Consider the following 14,256-nt stretch of genomic DNA (forward strand, 5'->3'; position numbering starts at 1 on the left):
CCATCTTCTCTCCCTGCTGAACCTTGTTCTCCTTCTTGGAAAAGAGAACAAATTGAATCACAAGGTGGCATGTGTAAGAAGGACACAGGGATCTGTGGCCTTATGAGTAAAGGAGAACATTTCCCGGAACAGGTAGCTCCAGCTACAATTAGTCTGAACCACAAACGTGTGCTTTACCCCACAACAAGGAGCTCAGAGGCTGGCGGCGTCACAGTTTGTTGATTTCACAGCTCTGTGGTTACATTTGGGGCAGGATGGCATAGGCTCATCCCAGCTTTTCACTGGCTTTCTTCCAGCGTTGACAGACCCCTATCATGGAGGTCAGATTTTTGAAATAGCTCCAGGTTGTTGAGAAAATGGCTTTTTTCCTTCCTTCCTTCCTTCCTTCCTCCCTTCCTTCCTTCCTTCCTTTCTTCATATTAGAAAAATATTATAGGTTGTGGTGGTGCAAACCTTTATCCTAGTACTCGGAGGAAGAGGCAGGTAAATTTCCTAGTGTGAGGCAAACCTGGTCTACAGAGCAAATTCAGAGCAAACCCTATCCTGAAAAAAAAAAAAAACCCAAAAACAAACTAAACCAAACCAAACAACCAATTGAAGGAGGAGGAGGAAGAGGAGGAGGAGGAGGAAGAGGAGGGGGGAAAGAGGAGGAGGATATTCTAAAAAAGAACAAAACCCTCTTTATATCACTCCTAGGCAAACCCACACATCTCCTTGACCAGAGTTGCATGCATATGATTAAACCAACCCCTGGGGCTGGGGATTTAGCTCAGTGGTAGAGTGCTTACCTAGGAGGCACAAGGCCCTGGGTTCGGTCCCCAGCTCCGAAAAAAAGAACCAAAAAAAAAAAAAAAAACCAAAAAACAAAAAACAAAAAACCAACCCCTGACATGGGGACAAGAGTGATGTTATTTAGCTGAAAGCAAGCAACCCTCATACCAGCAAGCAACCCTCATACCAGCAAGCAACCCTCATACCTTGGGTGTGGGAAGAGTCCACAAAGCCCAGGAGGAACATGGGAAGACAGTGAGGGGTGGAAGCCAATGCCACAGCTCGCTTCCTCTTATACACTGGACTGGGGTTGAGAGGCCTTTCTTGGAGCCAAGTCCCACAAGATTAGGTGGCACCTGTGAACACAGTCCTGCCTTTCAGACAAGCAGTTTCACTGCAACTTGTTTCTTTTAGTTTTGATGATCTCCAGCCTGGAACTAAATGTTTGATTTTCTATGAAAATAGTTGCCCTTCCATAATCACCCTAAGTCACCGATAGCTAGCCTGTGAAGTTTGTACGTCCCAGCTTGGATCATTAGTGAGGTGCCCAGCGGCTCTGTGGCAGCTCTTCCAGCACATAGTGGTTTCCAGTACCCCTGTGGTCTCCTTCACTCTCAGAACTCACAGTGGCAGACGATGGTAGGGATGCCCTTGGCTGGTGATGAATCTCTCTCATTACTGGACAGCCGGGAAAATAGAAAGCACAGGAGACCTTTCAAACAGAGCCATTGAAAGAGAGAGATTGCTCACAAAAGTCTGGGAAGGTCAGGAGGAGAAGGCATGAAAAGGATGCTGCCCTAAGATCGGGAAGCCTATGTCCCAGCAGACTACATACCTCAGTGCTAAGGAGTTAGCAGTGTGCGCATCACCAGAAGTCTGGCCGCACACTTCCCTTGCTCTCCTACCGTTATGAAAGAAGGGCCATGACACGTGTATCTCACAGGAGCGTTATGAAGGCTCAAGAAGACTGTCACCATGAAGGATGTTAGCATATTCTCTTGGTATAGGAGGGGTGCCTCACCATGGTCACCACTGACATCATCATCACCATGCTCACCACTGACATCATCATCACCATGCTCACCACTGACATCATCATCACCATGCTCACCACTGACATCATATCACCATGCTCACCACTGACATCATCATCACCATGCTCACCACTGACATCATATCACCATGCTCACCACTGACATCATCATCACCATGCTCACCACTGACATCATCATCACCATGCTCACCACTGACATCATCATCACCATGCTCACCACTGACATCATCATCACCATGCTCACCACTGACATCATATCACCACTCCCAGCAACAGCAGTCATCCCAATACCACAGCTCTTGCAACAACTTCCTAGGCCCCTTCACACCAGGACAAATAAGGAGTCCACGGGTCTCTTACTAGGACCCCTTTGACTTTCTCCAAAGGTCTCACATGAGACCAGCCATGATTCCTGTCTTATGACTGAGAAAACGTGATGTGACAAAAGCTCCCATGAACTGAAGTGCACCTTTGAATGACCTCATTCATTGTGCTTCCTACAGACTAACAGAGTCCTCAAAGCACCATCCCCCAGTCCGGGGCCACTTCCTTCACATGGGGAAAGCATCCTTACTTGGGAGTAGATCCTCACAGCTCTGAGGCCAGAGAGCTTGCCAGGCTGACGAGGCCTCACACTGTCTGACCATATCACTGTCTGCCACTGTCATCTCCAGGTTCTCACTTACTACCAGCCATCATTCCTCCCTTCCCTCCTCCTCCCTCCCTCCCTCCCTCCCTCCCTCCTTCCCTCCCTCCCTCCTTCCCTCTCTCCCTCCCCTCCTCTAGTGAGGGTTCACTATGTTTCCCAGACTGCCCTGGAATCCTTGGATCCAGTGATGCTTCTGTCTCAGCCTCTGAAGTACCTGTGACTACAGACGTGTGCCATCCCACACAGCCATGTTTCCCTTTGGTAGACACACACCCGGCACCTCCTTCACCCTTCCTCCCATTTCCCTGTCTTTATAATTTTGCTTACCTCTTCCTGGAATGGGCTGCAATGTTCTTTCATTCATATATTCGCACATATATCATTATATGACTCACTCTTCTAGCACAGATATTTTGGGTTGTAGTCAATCAAAGCCTGGACCCAAAGGAGTGTTAGCCATCCAGAAGTGACTGGTTAGTGAAGAGCTGAAAAGCCTGACTTCAGGTATGGCTTGATCAGGAACTCAAACAGTCACATGAATACTTGTTCACTCTGGATTGGTTCACGTGCCCATCTTAACCAACCGCTGTGGCCAGGGAAGCGACAAACACTAAAGATTCCACCAAAATAACTCGGGCTGATACTAGAGGTAACTTCGGCTTCTCAGAGGAAAACCAGATACAGTTTTAAGAAGGGTGAGGGGGTGTGAATAAAAATGCAGGTCAGGGCAGGCCTTGTGGATGTCAAGTCTTTCCTGGTCCAACATGAAGCCCTTTCCTCTTGGGACACACAAGTAGAGCTTGTCCCACACCATGGCATTGATTGCTGTCTTGATGTTAGCATACCTGCATCCCCCACTATATTCTGCAGTCCCCAGAGGAAGGAGTTCTTTAGTTGTCCCGTGTTTCTCATGTGGGGTCTGGGGACAGCATGTAACGGTCTCTCTGTGAGGTGTGTGTGAGGGGAAGAATCTAGAATCTTCCTAACGAGGCCCTTCCGGGTCTCACTTTATAGCTGTACCGTCATTTGAAGATCAACTTTCTGTGCCTTATAAAGCAGCTCGGAGATCATACACAGGTACATGCTCCCAAAGATGTGACAGAATTCCCATGAGACCTGTCAGGCCTGGGTCCTGGACCTGGAGAGGGGAGAACTGAATAGTTAGGGAAAGGAGGCTGCTTTAGAGTAAGGGCTTTAGAAAGAGTGATTCATGATCGTTGTGGCTGACATTTCAAAAGCACCACATACTTTTGGTAACCAGCACACTGCCTTGCATTTATCCGGGGAGCAGAGCAGCCCACAGTCGCTCTGAGGTCTATCATATTGCACTCTTTGCTTCTCAAGCCTCAGTGATGTTTGCCTCCTTGGCTGCCCATATTCAGCTTATTATTCTAGGGTTTGTTTGTTTTTTTTTTCTTTTTTTTACAGAAGTTCTTTTACATTGGTAGATACATTAGGCTTTGGCATCAGAAAGGTTAGAGCTGGTAGCTTGCTTTTGCCATCTGCTGTGTGACTAAGGATAGGTTACTTAAGTTCTCTGAGGCCCTGTTTCCTGTTCAATGAGGGGGAGCATAGCTTGCCATCTCAAGGAGCAAGCACTAGAAGGGACTTACCAGACTCTACGTTTCGGCTCTAACTGTGATGCAGTCACGGATACCCCTCTCCCCATGCTGTGGGCATAGATCTGGGTCCTTAGGAGAAGGTGGGTGGACAGAGCAGGGAGGGTTGGCTGCCCAGATGTAAAACACAAGGCTTCCTGTCCAAGGTAACAATGTGCAGTGTGTGTGTGCATGTGTGTGTGCGTGTGTGTGCGTGTGTGTGTGTGTGTGTGTGTGTGTGTTGTGGGAGGGGAGTGACTGTGAAGTAGGTACCAGGTGGCCAACCGGCTTGCGTTGTCTGATACTATGGGACATCCCTGACACATGTAAGACTTCCAGGGTTAAAACCTGAGTGTTGGTTGTGACTGTGTCTTTCCCCTGCTTGTGTCTGGAACCCTGAGGAGCTTCAGTACCAACCTTCAGGATGGCAACTTACCTGGTACTGGGAGTCACTGCTTGGGGCCTCCCCACCAGCCTGTTGCACACCAACAGCCTGGTGTAGGCCGCCAGGGACTGAGGGGGCCATGGATGGTATCACCATCTCTCATATGCCTCAAAGTAAGTAGCTTTGCAGAGGACAGAGGCCTGGTCAATGAGCAGGGAAGGAGCCAGGAAAAAGGGTGCTGCCTCATCAGGGCCTACACAGTACCTGGAACTCACTGCTTTTTTATTCTTTCTTTCATCCTTTCTCTCACCCTCCCTCCCTCCCTCCCTCCCTCCCTTCCTTCCTTCCTTCCTTCCTTCCTTCCTCCCTTCCTTCCTTCCTTCCTTCTCTTCCTTCCTTCCTTCTCTTCCTTCCTTCCTTCCTTCCTTCTCCTTCTTCCTTCCTTCCTTCTCCTTCTTCCTTCCTTCCTTCTCCTTCTTCCTTCCTTCTCCTTCTTCCTTCCTTCCTTCTCCTTCTTCCTTCCTTCCTTCTCCTTCTTCCTTCCTTCCTTCTCCTTCCTTCCTTCCTTCTCCTTCTTCCTTCCTTCCTTCTCCTCCTTCCTTCCTTCCTTCCTTCTCCTCCTTCCTTCCTTCTCTTCTTTCCTTCCTTCCTTCCTTCTCCTTCTTCCTTCCTTCCTTCTCCTTCTTCCTTCCTTCCTTCCTTCCTTCTCTTCCTTCCTTCCTTCCTCTTCCTTCCTTCCTTCTCCTTCTTCCTTCCTTCCTTCCTTCTCTTCTTTCCTTCCTTCCTTCCTTCCTCTTCCTTCCTTCCTTCTCCTTCTTCCTTCCTTCCTTCCTTCTCTTCTTTCCTTCCTTCCTTCCTTCCTTCCTTCCTTCCTTCCTTCTCCTTCTTCCTTCCTTCCTTCCTTCTCCTTCTTCCTTCCTTCCTTCCTTCTCCTTCTTCCTTCCTTCCTTCCTTCCTTCTCTCTCTCTCTCTCTCTTTCTTTCTTCCTTCCTTTCTTTCTTTCTTTCTTTCTTTCTTTCTTTCTTTCTTTCTTTCTTTCTTTCTTCTTTCCTTCTTTTTTTCTTTCAACAGGCTCTTGATCGACAGCCCAGGTTGGTCCTGCCTTAGCTTCCAGTGCTGAGGTCACACAGATGTATCACCAGGCCCCACGCTTACCGTGATGCTCATCATTGCATTTTAAAATTGCTTTTCTGATACACAGCAATATAATTTCACTTTGAATCTGGAGAAATGTTTCTTTTTAGTAACAACTGAGTTGATTATTTTGGAATCTTGGATATAAGGCTGTGTCATCTGCTAGGATGATAAGTTATCCACAAATACACCCTAGTGGCCCAGCCGTGTCTCCCTGCATTTCTCAGAACATGAAGACAGCGTGGGATGGTGACAGGGATGCCTGTCGTGTTATTTTTGCTCTGAGAGGTTTTGGTGTTGCCACCCTTCAGAAGTACACCTGGTGAGCCTCGGCCCTGAGGACTGTGTTTATACTTCTGTATTAAAAACCTTGAAGCTCTTAGATAGCCTTACTATGTTCCGGAAGCATCCTTTTATTGTAAAGCATGTAGCTGGCTCTGGTGGGGCAGGCCTGCAATCCTAGCTACCTGGGAGGATGAGGGAAGAACATCACAAGTTCAAGTCCAGGCTTGGCAACTTAATGTGACTTTTAAAATCAAAATAAAAGGGTGTGAAAAGAGGATAGATGTCTCAGTGTTAGTGTGCTTGCCTAGCATGCAGTAAGCCGTGGGTTCAAGCTCTACTTCAAGGTAAGCAGGGGAGGCCCTTGGAAAGGGTGGGTTGTGGTAGATCTTACTAAAGACCTGAATCCTATATTCTAAAAATCTGCAGTGTGCTTATCTGTGTAAATGGAGGATGGGACTGGGAGTGGAGAGGTAACAGTAACTATGTTACAGGGCAGCTTTGTGAACAAAATGAGCTAACACACGGGCACGGTATGAACTTGGCAAGGAGGCTGGTGCCATCAGAGAGCAGGTGACAGGCGAGAAGGATGGCTCAGTGGGTAAAGGCACTTGTGGTCAAGCCAGACTGCCTGAGTTTGATCCCCAGCTCCCATGTGGTAGAGGGAGGAAACCAATTCCTATAAGGTGTCCTCTGATCTTCACACATGTGTTGTGGTATGTCCATGCACTCCACCCCCCACTCTCACACACACAGACACACACGCACACATACGCACACATATGCACACACACACACACACACTCAGACACAGAAACAGACATGCACACATGCGCGCACACAGAGAGAGAGAGAGAGAGAGAGAGACAAAGAGAGAGAGAGAGAGAGAGAGAGAGAGAGAGAGAGAGAGAGAGAGAGATGTAATTAAGAAAAGAAAGGTAGTAGGTGTCATTCCTTTTCTTCCTTTCCTCACAGACATCTCTGGTCAGCAGAAATTCCACCCAGGTCGGGTACAGGTGACATGTGGCAGAAGGCCATGGTCTGTGCATTTGGAAAGCTGGAAGGGTGAGTGGAGACACCAGGAAAGAGTGGGCGTTCTGCCTTTATCTCTCTGATTATGCCATCCTTGTGTCCCACACTGCTTCTAGTGCCAGTTTCCTGAGGTCATGGTTCTGAAGTCTCTCCCTCTGAGGGCAGCTGAGGGAGGCACAGGACTAAGCTAAGGCAGGGGCTGGGTTCAGACAGTGAGGGGAGGACTCTCATTACTGACCACAATATGAGCAGGCTGAGCAGACCTGGGAACGTTCCCTGAGTGGATAGAGGACTCCTATTCTCCCCGCCTCTTTTACACCCAAGGAGAGTACTGAGAGGTGCACATTGGACTAGTTACATAATTGTGGGGACCAAGGTGGGCCAGAGTTACCTCTAGTATCAGCCCGAGTTATTTTGGTGGAATCTTTAGTGTTTGTCGCTTCCCTGGCCACAGCGGTTGGTTAAGATGGGCACGTGAACCAATCCAGAGTGAACAAGTATTCATGTGACTGTTTGAGTTCCTGATCAAGCCATACCTGAAGTCAGGCTTTTCAGCTCTTCACTAACCAGTCACTTCTGGATGGCTAACACTCCTTTGGGTCCAGGCTTTGATTGACTACAACCCAAAATATCTGTGCTAGAAGAGTGAGTCATATAATGATATATGTGCGAATATATGAATGAAAGAACATTGCAGCCCATTCCAGGAAGAGGTAAGCAAAATTATAAAGACAGGGAAATGGGAGGAAGGGTGAAGGAGGTGCCGGGTGTGTGTCTACCAAAGGGAAACATGGCTGTGTGGGATGGCACACGTCTGTAGTCACAGGTACTTCAGAGGCTGAGACAGAAGCATCACTGGATCCAAGGATTCCAGGGCAGTCTGGGAAACATAGTGAACCCTCACTAGAGGAGGGGAGGGAGAGAGGGAAGGAGGGAGGGAGGGAAGGAGGGAGGGAGGGAGGGAGGGAAGGGAGGAATGATGGCTGGTAGTAAGTGAGAACCTGGAGATGACAGTGGCAGACAGTGATATGGTCAGACAGTGTGAGGCCTCGTCAGCCTGGCAAGCTCTCTGGCCTCAGAGCTGTGAGGATCTACTCCCAAGTAAGGATGCTTTCCCCATGTGAAGGAAGTGGCCCCGGACTGGGGGATGGTGCTTTGAGGACTCTGTTAGTCTGTAGGAAGCACAATGAATGAGGTCATTCAAAGGTGCACTTCAGTTCATGGGAGCTTTTGTCACATCACGTTTTCTCAGTCATAAGACAGGAATCATGGCTGGTCTCATGTGAGACCTTTGGAGAAAGTCAAAGGGGTCCTAGTAAGAGACCCGTGGACTCCTTATTTGTCCTGGTGTGAAGGGGCCTAGGAAGTTGTTGCAAGAGCTGTGGTATTGGGATGACTGCTGTTGCTGGGAGTGGTGATATGATGTCAGTGGTGAGCATGGTGATGATGATGTCAGTGGTGAGCATGGTGATGATGATGTCAGTGGTGAGCATGGTGATGATGATGTCAGTGGTGAGCATGGTGATGATGATGTCAGTGGTGAGCATGGTGATATGATGTCAGTGGTGACCATGGTGATGATGATGATGTCAGTGGTGACCATGGTGATGATGTGTGACTGCTGCTGCTGAGATGTGAGGATGCTGGGTAGCAGTGGTGGTGATGATGATGATGGTACTGTGGTGCTGACGATTATGTTCCTAGTAGTGGGGTGGTGATGGTGGTCATGACAATCATGCCAATGATGTTGGTGGTAGTGGTCAACATAATCCTGAAGCCTTTGCTCCATAACCATTAAGAATTTTCAGTGGTGGTAAGGGGATGCACACCTGTAACCTCAGGGCTCAGGAGACTGAGGCAGGAATATGGAAAGTTCCAACCTTGCTTGGGCTGCACAGTCAGATCTCAGAAAAGGGTCAAGGAGATGGCTCAGTTGGTAAAGTGCTTGCCATGTAATCATGAGACCTGAGTTCTCATTCCCTGCACTCTCTGTAGTTCTCGTGCTGAGGAGGTTGGGACAGAAGATCCCTGGGGTTTGCTGCCTAGCTAGTCTAGCTAATCGACTAGCTCCAGGCTCAGCGAGAGAGCTCCACCTCACGAAATATCATGGAGAATGACTGAGGAAGATACCCAACGTTGACCTCTGACCTCTACAAACACAGTCATCTGTACATGTAGCTGCATTCACACGTTTTGTTTTGCCTTTTAGAGGGGGAAAAGAGAAAAGTCTAAAGTAGAAATTGTGGTGGTTGGTTTGGTCAACTAGGAGGAGTTAGAATCAACCTAGGAGAAACAACTCCTGGGCCTGTCTGTGGAAATGTTTCCAGAATGTTAAGTGAGATGGAAAGACTGAATGGGGTAGCTTCATACCCTGGGTTGGAGTTCTGGGTGGAATGAAGAGGAGAAAGTTAGCTTCTGTTCTTTTGTGTCCTGACTGTAGGTAACAGTGTGGCCTGCCTCACAGTCTTGAAGTCAGCCCCTCTCCACCTGTCTCTCTCAAACTATGAGTCAAAGAAATTCCTCTTACATTAATTTTATCAGGCTGCCCTAGTTTGCTTCCCTATTACTGTGATGAACACCATGACTAGAAGCAGGTTGGGAAGGAAAGGGTTTTGTCCTTATAACTTTAAGGTCACACTCTCATGGGATTGGGGACAGGGACTGAAGTAGATATCATGCAGGAATGTTGCTCCCTCCCAGGCTCCTATGCAACTACTTCTGTTTTTGAGTTATTTATTTTTAAAAGATTTCTTTCATGTTTGAGTGTTTCACATGCATGTATTTACATGTCCTATGTGCACGCCTGATGTGCCAGAAGTCAGAAGAGGGCATCAGATTCCCTGAAATTGGAGTTACAGATGGTTGTGAGTTGCCACATGTGGGCTGGGAATTAAGTCTGGGTCCTTTGTAAGAACAAGCACTCTTACCTGAGCCGCCTCTCTAGCCCTCAGACCCAGACCCACTTGCTTAAGGATAGAATTCCCCACAGTGATTTGGGCCCTCCTTGATCAACTAGCAATCAGAAAAATACTCTAGAAACATACCCATAGAACCTTGAAAAGTACCCTACCCTGGTCTAGGTATAGGACAGACACCCCCATAACACCACAAGTTAAGAATTTGGGGCAAGGAAGACAGGCATGGTGGTTTAGGCTTGGAATCTCAGCATGTGGGAGGTACAAGCAGGAGGATCAGAATTGTAAGTCAATATTCTTGATTACACATCTAGTTTGAGGCCAGCCTGGACTACAAGAGACCTTGTCGCAAACAACCACAATAACAACAACAACAACAACAACAACAACAACAACAACAACAACAACGAGAACTCGGGTCAAGGGCTTCCGAGCTGGGGTGGAATTCTTTAGGTCCTAGGGCTAGACAGATGGAGGCTGGGGATTCCTGAGGCCTAACAAAAACTGTCTTCTGTGCGGTCAAGAGGGTGAGCAGGTTTTGGTGGTTTCTGGTCCTTGGTAATGTGCTCCTCTTTCTGTGTTTAGTGTGAGCCCTTGGTTGTCTTAAGAATGTTGCTTTTTATCCAGTAGTTGAAAGGGGTGAGTTCCTGGCCTTGTAGGAAGGGGTGGATGGGATCACAGAGTAAAGATTGAAGGTGAGCTCTGGGAACCTGAGACTTATGAGACTACCTCTGTTCTGAGACTCAGTAAGTCCATTTTGATGAATTGAGTTCACATTCAGTTGTCTCCAGGGTCTCTGGTGAATTAAAGAACCAAGCCAAACTGAAAAGGGAACCTCAGGCACATAGGAGAGATACGGAGGACCAGAACTACTGGGGTCTTAGTCCTCCTCTATTCTGGCCTCCAGAGGGCGCTCCTCCCTCCTTGTGGTTCCTGTTTGAAGGTGATCACCTGGTCTTATCTGAGAAATGCTGGCATAGTCAGGGAATAAAAGACCAATGAAACAATGACGAATCTGAGGGGATGACTCAGAAAGGCTTTGATTTTTGGTGCTGGCAAAGAAGGTGGTTGGTATGGTTCCTAGTCCCCTCAGTGGCAGCCAAGGCTGAATGTGTCTGATTCCATTTCTCTTCATCCCTATTGGAGCAGAGGAGTAGGGCACAGACTTTTAGATAAATTAATCTCACAAGAATTTTTGGTGATGTCCACTGTAGCCTTCTTTGCCATACTATAATAGGTGTGTGCTACATAAACTTATCTAGAAACAGTCAAAACCCTTAACAATAGTTATCCTTAGAGAAGGGAAAAGCGGAGCCTCTCCCCCCCCCCCTTTTTTTTCTGTAAGACAAATTCTCACTACATAGCATTGAATGGTCTGAAGCTTACTATGTAGCTCAGGCTGGCTTCGAACTCACAGAGATCTGTCTGCTTCTGTCTGCATACGGAATACTAGGATTAAAAGGCGTGTGCTGGACGACTTCTTCTTCTTCTTCTTCTTCTTCTTCTTCTTCTTCTTCTTCTTCTTCTTCTTCTTCTTCTTCTTCTTTTCTCCTTCTCCTCCCCCTCCTCCTCCTCCCCCTCCTCCTTCTCCTCCTCCTCCTTCTCCTCCCCCTCCTTCTTCTCCCCCTCCTCCTCCTTCTCCTCCCCCTCCTTCTTCTCCCCCTCCTCCTCCCCCTCCTCCTCCTTCTCCTCCCTCTCCTCTTCCTTCTCCTCCTCTTCCTCTTCCTCCTCCTTTCCCCTGTGTACACTATATGCCTTTCCTTAGTTCAAATGTTTTACTATTGTTTTAGACTATATTTGTGTATAAATGTATAGGATATACAATCTGAAAACAATTTGAGATACACTGTCTCAACAACAAAAACTATGTAATTAAAATCATATTGCACAAGACCTTGAAAGTTGTGGGTGGGAACTTGATAAAGTAGGAGCTATGGGTTTGTTTGGGTAAGCCATTCCTTCCTATAGTCTTATTGTTAGCAGTTGGTAGCTAGGACTGAATGAAGGAAGGAGTGCTGAATGAACCCAGACGAAGGTGGGGGCTGAGATTATAGGACACAGTGGTTATTACAGGTGTTTGCCATTGGTCAGCCCATCTAATCTCTGAGAGGTAGATATCATTAATCCTAGATTTGCAGCAGAGAAAATCAGCTCACAGAGGTAAAGTTGGCAGCCAAGGTCTAGGAAAGGGCAAGGCTGGGAGTCAGTTCTCAGGCCCAGAATGCCCCATCCTCATCAGCCAGGTTCCCTGAGGGAGGAAAGGGAGGAGGAGCCGTAGGGAAACCTCTGTGGCACGAGTCTTTGGAAATGGCTGGTTCCTGGGTGGAGAAGGAAGGCAGGCTCCAGAACTGGGTAGTGGGATCAGCTTTAGGGGAAACAGGAAAACAAAAAAGGGTTGGGTTTAGACAGCAAAGCAGCTCTTGCCTCTCAAGAACTGAAGATTCTCCCAGCCCCTAGGACTGAAGTCTCCTGAGAATGGCTGTAAACTGCAGCCACCAGGAAGGAGATTGGAAGTAACTGAAGTTATCCTCTGCTGAACCCCACTGAACCTCATGCTTGAGTCCTGAGAATAAGAACTGAAATGGATGTTCAACTACAAGTTTGAGCCACTCTGGTCAGAATTCGATACCCACCGAATGGGTGGGGATGCCAGTAGATTCTATTGTGCTAGTGAGGCTCCTGCTGGCCAGCACTGTTGGGGACAGGGTATCTACTCTGTACAGGACTTAGATGAGTTACCTGAGACTCTTGGTGGAATTTTTTTTTTTTTTAGCTTTTTAAAAATGTGTAAGAATGTTCTGCCTGGAGATAGAGACTTGTTATACAGACTGGGCTGGCCCCAAATGCATAGCAACCCAAATGCCTCAGTCTGGGATAATGAGCAAAAGCTACCATTCCCAGAACTGGTGGGATTCTTTTAAATTTATTTTGCATGTAGGTCTGTGTGTACTGTGTGTACGTGTGCAGGACAGGAACTGAAGTTATAGGTGGTTGTAAGACACCTGACGTGGGTGTTGGGAATCAAACTTAAGTTCTCTGCAAGTACTATACTGGCACAAAACCACTGAGCCATCTCTCCAGCCCATGGTGGGATTCTTTACCTGCCTGGAAAGTCCTGGGGGACTTACTAGGTGGCATTCATAGGTTGCTTCTGTCAGTGTGATTCCCCCTTTTATAGTCGCAGGTTTCATAGGCTATGTTAAAGACTTACAGGTACAGACTCCAGCTAGAGGATAGGTGGGATGAATTACTGTCCTCAGCTCCAACACTGTGACCCTGGCTAAGGTCCCAGAGAATAAGGAAAGTGGGCTTCTTCTACAAGATCCAGGAGTAAACAGATGGCTCCAATTGCTGGAGTGTCTTTCTTAGCCTCAGGTTCCAAATCTGTGGGTTCCTAAATTGCAGGCCAAGAAATCAGTTTCGAAATGAGCGAGAAAGGTGTGTGTGTGGTTGGTGGTGGTGGTGGTGAGACAGAGACAGACTCCATCTCAGGATCACAGAGAGATTGGGGAAGGTATCCAGCTAGCCTCCTTTCCTCAGCCCCACCCTGCTACTGACTTCAAGCTCAAGGATCCCTAAAACAAAGCAGGGCCGCTAAGAGCCAGCCAGCAGCCTGCGAGGGGAGGGCCAGGAGGCCGGGGCTTCCTGGAGCTTCACCAACAAGGTCAGTGTGGAGTCCTCAAGGCCAGACTTTAGGTGGGCGGAGAGAAGAGCCTTAGACTTGTATGCGCATCTGTGACTAAAGGCAATTTCTCCAGGGATCCAGCGGCCGGCTGAAAAAAAAAAAAACTACCCTCTAAGATTGCTAGTCGAAAACACAGTCTGGGTGGAATAACGGGTGGCATTACAAAAACTTTTCCTGTTTTTCAAGACACCTTGGAAGAGCCAGTGATACTTTTATAAGACAGAGCTGTGTGCCAATTGCCAGAAAAGAAGACCAGAAAGCTGCTCCAGCCTTATCCGCTCCGGAAGCCGCCCTGCATCCTCCTTTGGTGCCGAAGATCGATGCTCAAGGACGTTGCAGCTGCCACAGGGACCAAGCACCTGAGTCCGACTCAGCAGGGACTTCAGCCCGGAGCACATCTCCGGGTCTTCACAGTAGCCAGTCCGCGGGCGGGAGTCTCAGACTCTCAGGGTCGCACCCGGGTGCGTGTAGGAAAGGTGTGGACTGAGGAAAGGAAGCTACGGTCCCGCCAGGGTCCCGGTGGACCTGGAGAGCAAAGAAGGGCGGGAAGGCCCCTGAAGTGGCTGGCTCTGGGTATCAGATGCACACCCAGGGGCGTCGCCCTGCAGTTTCAGCCACATAGGGGTTAAGAGATTCATCTGGAGTCACAGCTAGCTAGCTGGCAGCACTTGGGGGCTGCAGTTCTGGTTCCTGCTGGACCGGCGCACACCCCTTCCCATGGTTCTGATCCTTCGGACTGTCGAACCTGGAA

This window comes from Rattus norvegicus, chromosome 1 (assembly GCF_036323735.1).
Source record: "Rattus norvegicus strain BN/NHsdMcwi chromosome 1, GRCr8, whole genome shotgun sequence".
Taxonomy (NCBI): Eukaryota; Metazoa; Chordata; class Mammalia; order Rodentia; family Muridae; genus Rattus; species Rattus norvegicus.